The sequence below is a fragment of the Ambystoma mexicanum genome, chromosome 9 (genome assembly GCF_040938575.1).
Source record: "Ambystoma mexicanum isolate Mex_15411 chromosome 9, UKY_AmexF1_1, whole genome shotgun sequence".
In the NCBI taxonomy this organism is placed as follows: domain Eukaryota; kingdom Metazoa; phylum Chordata; class Amphibia; order Caudata; family Ambystomatidae; genus Ambystoma; species Ambystoma mexicanum.
In genome coordinates this window covers 661,240,625-661,252,941 of record NC_090931.1, presented here as the reverse complement: position 1 = coordinate 661,252,941, position 12,317 = coordinate 661,240,625, and the positions used below count along the sequence as shown (strand labels likewise).

Genomic DNA, 12,317 nt, shown 5'->3' with positions numbered 1-12,317 from the left:
TTGTGGCTCTGGATGGTGGTGGGGGTACATTGGTGTGGATTTGGGTGGGGGGATGGTGCACATGGGTGTGTTTCTGGAGGGAGAGACGGGGCACAGTGGTTCTGGAGGGTGGCATGGGTCATCTAGGTGTGGGTTGGGAAGTTGGACTGGGCATCTTGGTGTGGCTCTGTAGGGAGGTGTTGGGGGCACATTGGTGTGGGTTTGATGGGAGGGATGGGGACATTGGTCTGGGGAGGGATGACCGCATATTGGTGTGGGTCTGGAAGGAGGGGACAGGGCACATTGGTGTGGGTCTGGGCGGATGGGGGCATACTAGGATGGGTGGTTTTAGAGGGGGTTGGCTGGGGCTATCTGCATGTGATTCAGGATCGGCACATGGGCATCTGATGCAAGGGGCATCTTGCTATGTGGAGGGAGGATGGTGCATTATGGTATTGGTCTAGAGGGAGGGATGGGGCATCTTGGTGTGGTTCTGAGAGGAAGGGATGGTGCACATGGGTGTGGGTCTGTAGGGAAGGATGGGGACATTGCTTTGGGTATGAAGGGAGGCATAGGACACATTGGTGTGCATCTGGAGGGAGGGATGGGGCACATTGGTGTTGGTCTGGAGGGAAGGATTGGGGCTTATTGGTCGGAGGACGGATAGGGGCATCTTTCTGTGTGGAGGGAGCATGGGCCATCATGGTATGGGTCTTGAGGAAGGGATTGTGCATCGTGGAGTCTGGATCGGTGGGGGCATTGTTGATCTGGAATGGGCATATGATGGGGGCATGTTGGAATGGTGGAGCATGTGGGTCAGGGCTGGAGCGCTCTGGTGGGAAGGAAGGGGGCATCTGGGTGTGAATGGAGGGATGGGGTATGTTTATCGGGAGAGAAGGATGTTGGTTTATTGGAGTGGTGGGAGCATGTGTGTGTCGAAGGGATGGGGTAATCGGGTGTGGGTATAGAGAGAGGGCAAATGGCGCCATCTGAGTGGAGGTAGAGATGAAGCATATGGGTGTGGCTCTGAGGGGTGGAGCATCTTGGTGTAGGTATGGAGGGATGGATGTTGGTGTCTTTGTTTGGGTTCGGATGGAGGGATGGTGGCATGTAGGTCAGGAGGGAGGTGGCATTTGAATCTGGAACGTGTTTGGAAGGAGAAATGGGGCATTTGAGTGTGAATGGTTTCTGCTTGTGGGTGGGGGCATAAAGGATCATTAACAGCGGAGCAGCGGGAGGGAGAGCCGTGGGCCCGATCTCGTTTGCATCCCAGACGTGCACACCCACAGCCCGGGGCACCTCTCGCAGAGCGGTCCGGTGCGCGTGGTCAACCAGCCCCCTCTCCTCACTGAGCCCGCATCTGCGCTGGCCGGGGGCGCACACTCCTCTCTCTGACCTGCCAGCGGCTGGGCATTGGTGGGCACACCCCGGTCACCAGGGAAGCCCTGACTGGGGGCAGCCGGGAGCCGAGGGAAACCTGACAGCTCTCTAGGGGTGCCTCCCCAGGCAGACAGGCACCCGGGCAAGGCAGGCATGAGCCATGGTGCAGCTGGCTCACTTGACGGTGGGCGCCAAGGTTCCAGCTGCCCACATCTGTGTGTGAGCAATGGCCAGGCCCGCTGGCACAGTGGGTGACCTTCCCTCTTGCCCAGGTACCTGGAGCTGGGTCCTATGCGGCCGGGCTGGGGTTTGAAGACTCTAGTGGTCCCACCCGACCCCCTGTCTGTGCTGTCTCTGGCCTGCCTCGTTGTCCATCTCCCAGCCCCCCTCCCAAAAGGGAAGCGGAAGGGGTCAGGAAAGGATGAGTGGATCGGGCCGCGTGGGCAGGTGGCGGAGCGGCCTACCTCCATCCCCCTGGGAAGCACTGTGCTGCTGCAGCTGGCGGTCAGGCTGAGCACCTGGATTATTATTATTATTTTCTTTTGAAACCACAATGGTTTCGGCCGAGCTAGACAGGGAGCTGGGCTGTCCTGCCACAGCCAGCGCTGCCTCCCCCAACCTCTCCTGCACCGGCAGGGTCAGGCCGACGTCTAGGACAAAAAAAGTTGCCTGTGGCTCTTGGCGGTGGATCACTCGACTCGTGCATCGATGAAGAACGCAGCTAGCTGCGAGAATTAGTGTGAATTGCAGGACACATTGATCAACACTTCGTACGCACCATGTGGCCCTGGGTTTTTCCCGGGACTACGCCTGTCTGAGGGTCGCTTGTACATCAGTCGCCCCGGGGTTCACTCCCAGGGGCGTGGCTGGGGCTGTCGCAGGGACCCCATTCCCTTCATCCCCCTAAGGTCAGACCCCGATCAGCACCGTCGCTGGATCCTTGGATCTGGCGTGCAAGCTCATTGCCGACGCGTCCTGGTTTCCCCAGTTTCCCCACCTCATGCTGGTTTCGGGAGGGCCGGGTGGCGACGCACCCCGGATGTGGTGGCGGCGGCAGCAGGCTTTAAAAAAGCCTGGCGCACCTTCACCCTACCCCGGGGCACCTGGCCATGCTGTGTGTGGCTGTCTTTGGTGTCCCACGGCTGCCGGCGCAGGATGACCATGGAGCACGGACCTTGTGACCATGTGGGCTTCGGTCACAGATTGGGACAGAATACACTCGCCTGCGCCAAGGGCTGGGGCAACCCCCCATACGGGCCCGAGGCCAGCTGCCCTGAGCTTTGTGCTCCCCGACCACGGCCTCAGATCAGACATGGTGACCTGCTGAATTTAAGCATATTACTAAGCAGAGGAAAAGGAACTAACCAAGATTCCCTCAGTAACGGCCAGTGAAAAGGGAAGAGCCCAGCGCCGAATCCCCATTCAGCAGCAGGCGTGGGAAATGTGGCGTACAGAAGACCGACTCCCCGGCATCGCTCAGGGGGCTCAAGTCCTTCTGATTGAGTCTCCCCACGCGGATGGTGTTAGGCCGATAGCGGTCTCTTGCACACCGGGATCAGGTCTTCTTGGAGTCAGGTTGCTTGGGAATGCAGCCCAAAGCGTGTGGTAAACTCTGCCTAAGGCTAAATACGGGCGCGAGACTGGTGACCAACAAGTACCGCAAGGGAAAGTTGAAGAGAGTTCAAGAGGGTGTGAAACGGTTGAGCGGTAAACTGGTGGGGTCTGTGCAGTCCACCCACAGGATTCAACACGGCAGGCAGGTTGGTCACCTGGAACGGTGGAGGCCCTTGCGGGTCTGCGGCCCGGGTACATCCAGCCCCAGCAGGGTGCATTTGGGAAGGCAGGTGGCTCTCTGCTCCAGCAGAGAGTGCTACAGCCCCCTGACAGCAGTTTTGCTGTGTCCACGGGGCTGAGGGAGATAGACCACCACCGGGCCCTTATCCGGCAACTGTCCTGGCCCTTCTTTGGGGTTGCTAGAGTGGCCATGGGAGACGGGGCTCCCGATGTGACTGTGGTGGACTGCCCTCAATACACCCCAACCACGTCGTGCTGCCAGGCGGGGAGGCCCACAAAGGGCGCCAGGGGTCGGTTAACCACCCGACCTGTCTGGAAACACTGACTAAGAATATAACGCCTGCCCGAGTCAGAGGGATGAATGAAACCCTGTGATGTAATGATGTTGAGGGCCGGTGCCGGCGATTGCAGTGGCATCCTGTCACGGTGGGCTCTCCACCGACCCGTCTCCCCCGCTCTGTCAGAGATGATGCATGAGCATGTGTGATAGGACCCGAAAGATGGTGAACTCGGTCTGGTGGAGGTCCGTAGTGGTCCTGATGTGTAAATCGGTCATCCGACCTGGGTATAGGGGCAAAAGACTAATCGAATGATATAGTAGCTGGTTCTCTCCGTAGTTTCACTCAAGGTAGCCGGCGCACGGAAATCCCAGTTTTATCTAGCAAAGTGAATGATTAGAGGTCTTGGGGCCAAAATTATCTCAACCTGCTCTCAAACTTTAAATGGGTATGAAGTCCGGCTTGCTGGCGTGGAGCCGGGTATTGTATGAAAGTGCTCAGTGGGCAACTTTTGGTAAGCAGAACAGGCGCTGCGGGATGAACCGCACCCGGGGTTAAGGCACATGATGCAGATGCTCATAAGTCCCCAGAAACGGTGTTGGTTGATATAGACAGCATGATGGTGGCCATGGTAGTCGGAATCCGCTCAACTAGCCCTGAAAATGGATGGCCCTGGAGCATCAGGCCCATACCAGGCCGGCGTTGAGAGCCGCGGGGGCTAAGTCAGGCAAGTAGGAGGGCTGCTGCAGTATGCACAGAAGCCCGGGGCGAGGGCCCGGGTGGAGCCGCCGCAGGTGCAGATGTTGGTTGTAGTAGCAAATATTAAAACGAGAACTTTGAAGAATAAAGTGGAGAAGGGTTCCATGTGAACAGAAGTTGAACATGGGTCAGTCAGTCCTAAGAGATGGGCGAGCGCCGTTCGGAAGGGATGGGCTATGGCCTCCATTGCCCTCAGCCGATCGACAGGAAGTCGGGTTAAGATCCCCAAATCCAGAGTGGCAGGGCCGGGCGCCCTTGCGGCGTCCAGTGCGGTAATGCAAATGATCCCAGAGAAGCCGGCGGGAGCCGCACAGAGTTTTTTTTGTTTTTTGTTTTTTTTAAACAATTTTTATTTTATACAACACACAATTCTTGGGACTTCCACCATCAGATTCAGCGTCGGAGTGTTACAATCAGCATTGTCCAGTCCCATTCCCTCCCTCCCCCCTAACTTGAGCCATTATGTCCATGTCATCATCCTGTGATTTTTCAGGCGGGTTTATCGTTGTCTCTTTATCCGTTTTATCATCGCTCTGATCAGACTGGGGGGGCACTCATAGTAGCCACCAGCTGCCTCCATTCAATTAGGGGTCCTACCTCCTCCTCCCCTCCCCTACAAACCGTGTCCCACCAAACAGCCGTTTCTGCCTCTGCCCATTTTAAGAGGTCAGCCCACCACAACTCTATCCTCGGCCTCTGGGCTGCCTTCCAGCACATTGCTATCCTTCGTTTGGCCAGGACATATGCTAGATCTTTCATTTTGCTTATGTGCTTTAAGTTACGTGGCCTAGGGAATCCCCCCAGCATGCATGCCGAGGCCGACTCCACCTCCAGTGTAATACCGGTTCCTGCTAAGCGTGCCTTCACTTCTTGCCAAAACCGCCCCACCTCAGGGCAGGTCCAAAACATGTGGAGTAGCCCAGCCTCCTCCACCCCACACCTAGGGCATTTCTGAGTCGTACGGCCACCAAACCTAGCGATCTTACTGGGGGTGAGCTATGCTCTATGTGTGACATATAGTTGGATCTGCTGGAGCCTTGCATTCCGGGACACTTTTTTATATCTTTGGGCTCTTTTCCAGAGCCCATCCGATATGGGCTCTCCCACCTCATCCTCCCAAAGTTGTCTGTTGGGTCAAGTCCTTCCCCACCTTGGACCCCAACAGCTCGTATATGCGGGAAATCTCATGCCCACCCTCTGAAATATCATATATAGCCTCCATGGTGGCATCCGGTTGTCCGGTGAGCACCTCTGTTGGCCACTTCGCTCGTACTCTCTTGACAACTCTGGTGTAAGTTATGTACTGCCCTTTATGCACCCCAGTATCTTCGATCAGGTTCGGGAACTCTAATGCCTCCCCTTCCAGCCATATGTCTCCCAGGGTGGCCAGGCCCACTGGTTCCCAGTACTTGCGGACCCCTTGTATCAGCTGGGGATCCTCTCCACATAGTGCTGCAAGCGGCACCTGCATAGAGTACGGAACCGGGTGTCCCGCAATCTGCCACGTTCTGTGCCATATCTCCCATCCCAGTACCAGCAGTCCCGCCATCCCCCGGGCCCTCGACTTTCCCTGCACAGCAACCTGGTTTCTGCCGTCTTCTCGCCAGACAGCCATCTTGCTACATACTGCAGCTGCCCTGCCAGATAGTATAGCTCAGAATTTGGCAGGTTGATCCCTCCCCTATCACACGAGTTCTGTAGTTTCCAGAGGGCCACCCTGTTCCTGGAGTTGCCCCAGATGAAGCTCCTACACATGCTATGGAGGCTAGCGAAAAAGCGCCTCAGGATCCCATGCGGGATGTTAACAAAGAAATGCAACAGTCTAGGCAAAACTACCATTTTTAGCAGAGCAGCCCTCCCCACCATAGCCAGGGGTAACCTGGACCAGAATCCCATGCTGTTCTTAATTCCTTCTACTGCTTTAACCGTGTTGCGTGCATGTTCTTCTGCTATATGGTATATGTCAATTCCGAGATATCGGAACGACTTTGTGTGCCAGGGTAATCGGCAACACTGGCAGACTCCTGGGCAAGACAAGCTTGTATCTCCCCATAGGGAACACGCTAGACATTTTGGGGTTAACCGCTATGCCAGAGAGAAAGGCAAATTGCTCCATCATGTCTAGAATATATTGCATGTTCTCTCCTGGGTAGCGTAAATATAACAGTATGTCGTCCGCATATAAAGAAACAAGGTGCATGCCATCCGCAGTGTGAATACCTATCTCCTCGTATTGCTGTCTCAGGCAGGTGGCCAATGGCTCCAGTGCCCATATGTATAACATGGGCGACCACGGGCAGCCCTGTCTAGTGCCTCTGCTTAGTTACCATTTGTCCGAAATGATAGCACCCGTTTTGACCATGGCGATCGGGGAGCTGTATAACATTGTCACCCACCTGAGGTACCCCGGTCCCATTCCATAGCCCTTAAAGGTCGCGATCAACTAGGGCCTTTTCACTGGCTCGAAGGCCTTGACCACGTCTAGTGAAACTATTGCCAGTTCACCTGGGTCATTTTTTGTCTGGTCAAGGATGTGATGCAGTCTTCTGAGATTATCAGTTATGTTCCTGCCCGGGACATAGCCCGTTTGGTCAGCGTGTATCAGTTTACGAATGACAGCCTTAAGCCTATTTGCCAGTATAGCAGTGAGGATTTTACTAACCTGATTGAGCATCGATAAGGGCCTGTACGACCCACAATCAGTGATAGGCTTGCCCGGCTTCAGAAGCGGGATACTCACCACCTCTCACAGGGTCTCTGGTAGCCTGTCTTGCTCATACGACTGGTTAAGCATGGCCAGCAGCGGGGGAAGCAACTCTTGTTCATAGGTTTTATAAAATTCACTTGGAAGCCCATCGGACCCGGGGGCCTTACAGGTGGGCAAGTAGCGAACCACTAGTTCGAGTTCTTCCATCGTAATAGGGGCATCTACGTCTGCGCGTTCTGCCTCATCTAAGGTGGGTAGGCCCATGTCCTCCAATCTTACCCGAATTTCGTGGTCTCTAGGGCCACCTGGGTCCTCATAAAGATGTTTATAGAATCTCAGGAACTCCTCATTCACCCCCTCCTGGGTATTCTGAGCCCACCCTCCCTTGCCTTTAATTTCCCTGATCACCGTTCGCGGCGTCTCACTCTTGTATAGCCAGGCCAGCAACCTGCCCAGCTTATCTCCCCCTGCGTGCTGTCTCTCCACGTATTTCTTATAGCTTAGTTTACATAACCTGTCCCAGCAGTCCCCACTGGCCTGTTGTAATTGCCTTATCCTGTCTCTGTCCTCATCAGCGGTGCCTTCCGTACGCATCCTGCCCTCCAACTCCTCCTCAATTCCCTTCCACTCTGCTCTATGCCCCCCTGGATTCCCCTAGACTTCAAAATGGCAACCCCCCGCAAAACCACCTTAAACGTCTCCCAAACAGTTCCCATAGAGCTTACACTACCAGTATTTATCTCGAAGTACTCAGTGATCGCCTCTCTTAAATCCTCCCTGAATCCCGGGTCCTGCAGAGCCTCGGCTCTGAGTTTCCAAGTGGGAATCCGTGCCCTGGGAGGTTGATGCCGCCACTCCAGGTCCAGGGGGGAGTGGTCCAAAAGCACCCTAGCTTTGTATTCCGCACCTTCCATCTCTCCTGCCAACTCTGTGGAGGCGAACACAGTCTAATCTTGTGTGAAGGGCGTGTGGTGCCGTATAGTGAGAGTATTGTCTATCCACTGGATGCAACTGCCTCCAGACATCCACTAGGTCGAAGTCCCTCGGGAGGGCCTGTAGCACCTTTGCTGCTGGGGTTGGTTTGTCTATCTTACTATCCGATCTGTCAACATTAGGGTTAAGTACACAGTTAAAATCACCTCCCCAAATAATCCCACCACCCAGCAGAGGGCCGAATCTACCGTACAGGGTCCTAAAGTAAGCCGCTGTGTCCTGGTTAGGGGCATATAAATTTACAATACACACTTCTCGGTTTTCCAATATACCCTTCACAACAGTCAATCTGCCATTTGGGTCACCCGTGACCTGAAGCAGCTGAAATGGCACCTGCGGCGCCACCCAGATGATAACTCCTCTAGCATAGGCCGAGTATGTGGATCCCACCAGGTACCCCCTCCACTTCTTCTTAACCACCTCCAATTTCTCCCTAGTGAGGTGGGTCTCTTGCAATAATGCTATGTCGGTCCTCATCCTTTTCAGATACATCATCACCGTGTTACGTTTCAGATAGCTGTTGAGGCCCCTGACATTCCAGGTAACCACTGTAAGGCACCCTGGCGCCATCACCATGATATCCCGCCTCACATTTTGGCTCAATACCCTTTCCCTCCCATCAAACTTCCCTCCAACCCCCTTCCCAACTCCCCATTCCCCAACTTCAAACCACTGCACACCCCTCTCACCCTCCCACCTCCCCCTCTTCGTCTACCCCAACCCCAACAAGTGCCCAGCTCCATCCCTGGATCTCAGGCCCCCCTGCGTTTGGTTCTGCCCTAAAAGGCCCCAGCCCAGAACCCAACAGGGTGTCACCGAGCTACCAGTGACCTAACTAAACTATTTGCTATGGGAGTGTGAGGTCCTGCTCCGTATAGCTCCTATATCTATATCAAGGTTTCCAGTGCCACCGTCTCATATTTATAATTGTAGCTCTGAACACACTCCTCTGCCGGTATATGCAATGCTATATTCAAGTCCCATTGTCATGAGCTGCAGCACCTAGGGCGCTTTACCGACGCATGTTACTTATCTCCACCTTCTGCTCCCTGGATGTCCGGTTCCTGGGGACAGCTCTGCGCATCTAACCATCCCATGGCATCCTCTGGGGTGTCAAAAAACAAGGTTCTGCTCTTGTAGAAAACCTTCAGTTTAGCTGGATAAAGCAGCATGTACCTATGGCCTGCATCCCGCAATCTTCTTTTCACGGACCCAAAGTTCATGCGGCTGCGCTGTACTTGCAAGGTATAATCCGGGTATGCCGTTATGTTCGCAGCACCTCTTTGTATCGTGCCGCCCTTCCGAAAGTATTCAAAGATTTTGTCCCGGTAGTTTAGGATCTTTGCTATCACCGGCCTGAGGGGGTGGGGGGGTTCCCCGGCGGTGGCTTCCTCATCAGGGCCCTGTGTGCCCTCTCTACAGCGAACCCCTAGGGCAGGGCTCCCCCGGTTATCTCCTGTAATAGCATAGAATCGATGTATTCGTAGGGTTAGTTCCCTCAGCTCCTTCCAACAATGGGAATATTGTTCCTTCGGGTGCGTCCCTCCGCCTCTTCCGACCTGCTCTCCAGATTGCCCACACGTTGTACCAAGGCGTGAAGTTCAGATTTATGGGCAGCACAGGCTGCTGTGTTCGGGGCCACCTCTTTTTCCAGGTCCTCCGTGCGCTCAGCCAACAATCGTACGTCTTGCCGGAGAAGATTTACGTCCTCCTGCACCGCTCCAACTTTGAGCTCAAGTGCAGCTTTCAATTCACTGATTGCCAGGCCCACTTTGGTCTCCAAGGCCACTTTCAGGTCAGCAATCGCCGCAAGTACCTCCTGGTTGCCCATAATGTCTCGGCCCACAGCTTTCTTCCTGGCCCCTTCTGCACCTGGTGGTGTTTTGGCAAAAACGTCCAGTGTGGGCTGCTTGCCTTTCTGTCTGATAAGTTTGTTGGACATCTTGCTGCGTCAGGGTAAAGTGAGTCGGCCCCAAAACGTGCTGTCCTCTTTTAGAACGTGCTAAGTTGCCCAAAATGTCTAGGCCCGGCATGATCGTTTCAGGGGTGTCCTCCAGCGACCGGCCCTATTTCTAGAATGGACTGTGTCCTCCCACGTACCCACGTGGGTTCATTCAGCCTTCACAGGACTAAGGACCCTGCCCCAGTCGATCTAGCTCCCCGGGCTGTCTGCCTGGCGCTGGTGTGGCTCTGCGGGTTCCGGTGGCCACTCTTGCTGGTCCCCACTTTCATGGGGCAACCCCGTACACCTTCATCTGCAGTTACCTCTTGCGGCCACCTCGGGCACGTTGTCTGCGTCGCTTTGTTCCCACTTCAGGTGGCTGCAAGTCTCTGTGTTTCTGTCTAAGCCTGTCTGTGCCCCTCGGGTGGCTGGATCAGCATTCCTAAATCAATCATAGGCATGTCTTGTTCTTCGTTGTGCTATTGTGTTTACTAGACTCCACAGTATGGTTTGGTGGAGTTTGTTGCAGGTTGGGTTGCCGATGTGTGCCTGCGCCTCTTCGTCTCACGGTGCGGCGCTGGGTTTATTGTGTCATGGGCATTTCAGCTTATCATCAGCTGTCTGTGAGCGGCAACGGTGCTCTTTTCTCTCCTCCCGTCACCTCGTTAAAGGAGACGGACGCTCCCAGCGTCGCCTCCCTCTGATCGATCCGCTTGGTGCACAGCGTACCGGGCAGCTCCCTGCGTCTATATACACGCACGCATTGGCGCCATTTTGAATGCACTATCCAAGCTCCGCATCGCAGCCCATTCAAAGAATTGCTTGGCAACGTGATAGTTAGTTCAATATAAGTCAGTAGTGCTCTGGTCGCCACCGGTTCATTCTAGTTACTGGTTCCACATTCCACCATGCAATAGTTCCATGTTTGCAGGGTCAGCGCTCTGCATGACCCTGCCCTGTGCTGCAATTGCAAGATCAACTCCCTTGTCCCCGGTGGATGTATGAAGTTATACACATTGCAACGGGTAATATGATTAAGCTGGCATCTGTTTTGCTAGGAGCTGCTATGACATCTAATCAGGGTCCCCCTGTGTGCCTCCGTCAGGTCTCAGGCAACCCTTAGGCTGTGCTCGGCTTTATTATCAGTGAAACTTGATTGCATCCGTTTCAGGGTCTTCCTGTGTGGCACTCCGTATACTAAGCTGGCCCTGTACATCCGTGTTATTGCGTTACCTTCGGTCCGGATGGCCGCAACACGGACCCTGCAGCCGTGGACACCATGCACGACCCGAAAGGCTGCCCCGTCAAAGGCCTGTCTAATGGCCAAGTCTCCACTGCGGCTGCAAGCTAAACCGCCCATAATGCTTGGACGGCTCACACACCGTCACTTCGCTACAGCTGCTTGTGGGCACGCCGGTGCCTCGTATGTGTTGCGCATACACTGCCGAGTATTGCAGTGTATATTGTACTGTCACTTATTCATGGGTGAGCAGCCTTGTAGTCTATCACGCATACACGCGGACTGCTTGGGGTTCCAGTCCCGTTTCGTCGCGCACCCGGCATGCGCTTTTCAATCACGGCACTGTTCGTTTGCCGTTTTACTCCGTCGGGCTTCTCCCCCGGGTCCCGCGCTGTGGTCACAGGGGGTCTTCACAGCTCTGCTCTACTCGCGGCCCCTTCTGGCAGACCCGATCTGAGCGCAGCTCTCTCTCCTACAACGGGCTGCTCGCGAGTCAGCTGTCCTCCACATCTCTTTGTTGTTGGCGGATCGCCATTTTAGATTCCTCACAAGCGCACCGCCACAAAATTCTTCCGACTGATTTCGCTCGCATCACAGCGCCGATCCTCACCCTCTCCAGCTCCAGTTGGGCAGTGTTAGTTCATGAACTCGGGCAAACGATGTATTCAGACCAGGATGGTTTCAATGTGTCACATTTTCTCAGATCATCAGGAGCCTCCTTGGAAACACGTCCTCCTACATGGCTCTGTAGCCACGCCCCCAGCTGCACAGAGAGTTCTTTTCTTTGTGAGGGGCAGGGCACCCTGGAATGGGTTTGCCCCGAGAAAGGGGCCCGAGCTTTGCAAAGCGTCGCTGTTCCGGCAGCGTCCGGTGAGCTCCCGCTGGTCCTTAAAAATCTGGGTGAGATTTTGTAAATCTCGCGCCAGGCCGTACCCATATCCGCAGCATGTCTCCAAGGCGGACAACCTCTGGCATGTCAGAACAATGTAGGTACGGGAAGTCAGCCTCTAGATGCGAGCCGGTCCCTTCCTGGGGATCACCCCAGCTGCAGGGTTCGCCAATCTTGTTCTTCCTCTGGGGGTTCAGGGCCGGCATTCTGCCTCGGCCGACACCTAGCAGCTGACTTGGAACTGGTGCGGCCAGGGGAATCAGACTGTTTAATTAAAACAAAGCATTGCAAAGGCCTGTGGAGTGTGTTGACGCAATGTGATTTCTGCCAAGTGCTCTGAATGTCAAAGTGAAGAA

General features: G+C 54.9%; 1 non-coding gene across 1 annotated transcript; it reads left to right on the top strand.

Moving 5' to 3' along the window:
- The first annotated feature begins 2,032 nt into the window (after positions 1-2,032).
- Positions 2,033-2,183, top strand: LOC138489839 (5.8S ribosomal RNA). The gene has a single exon (XR_011274938.1). It is a non-coding gene; the product is annotated as a 5.8S ribosomal RNA (ribosomal RNA).
- The last annotated feature ends 10,134 nt before the right edge of the window (positions 2,184-12,317 follow it).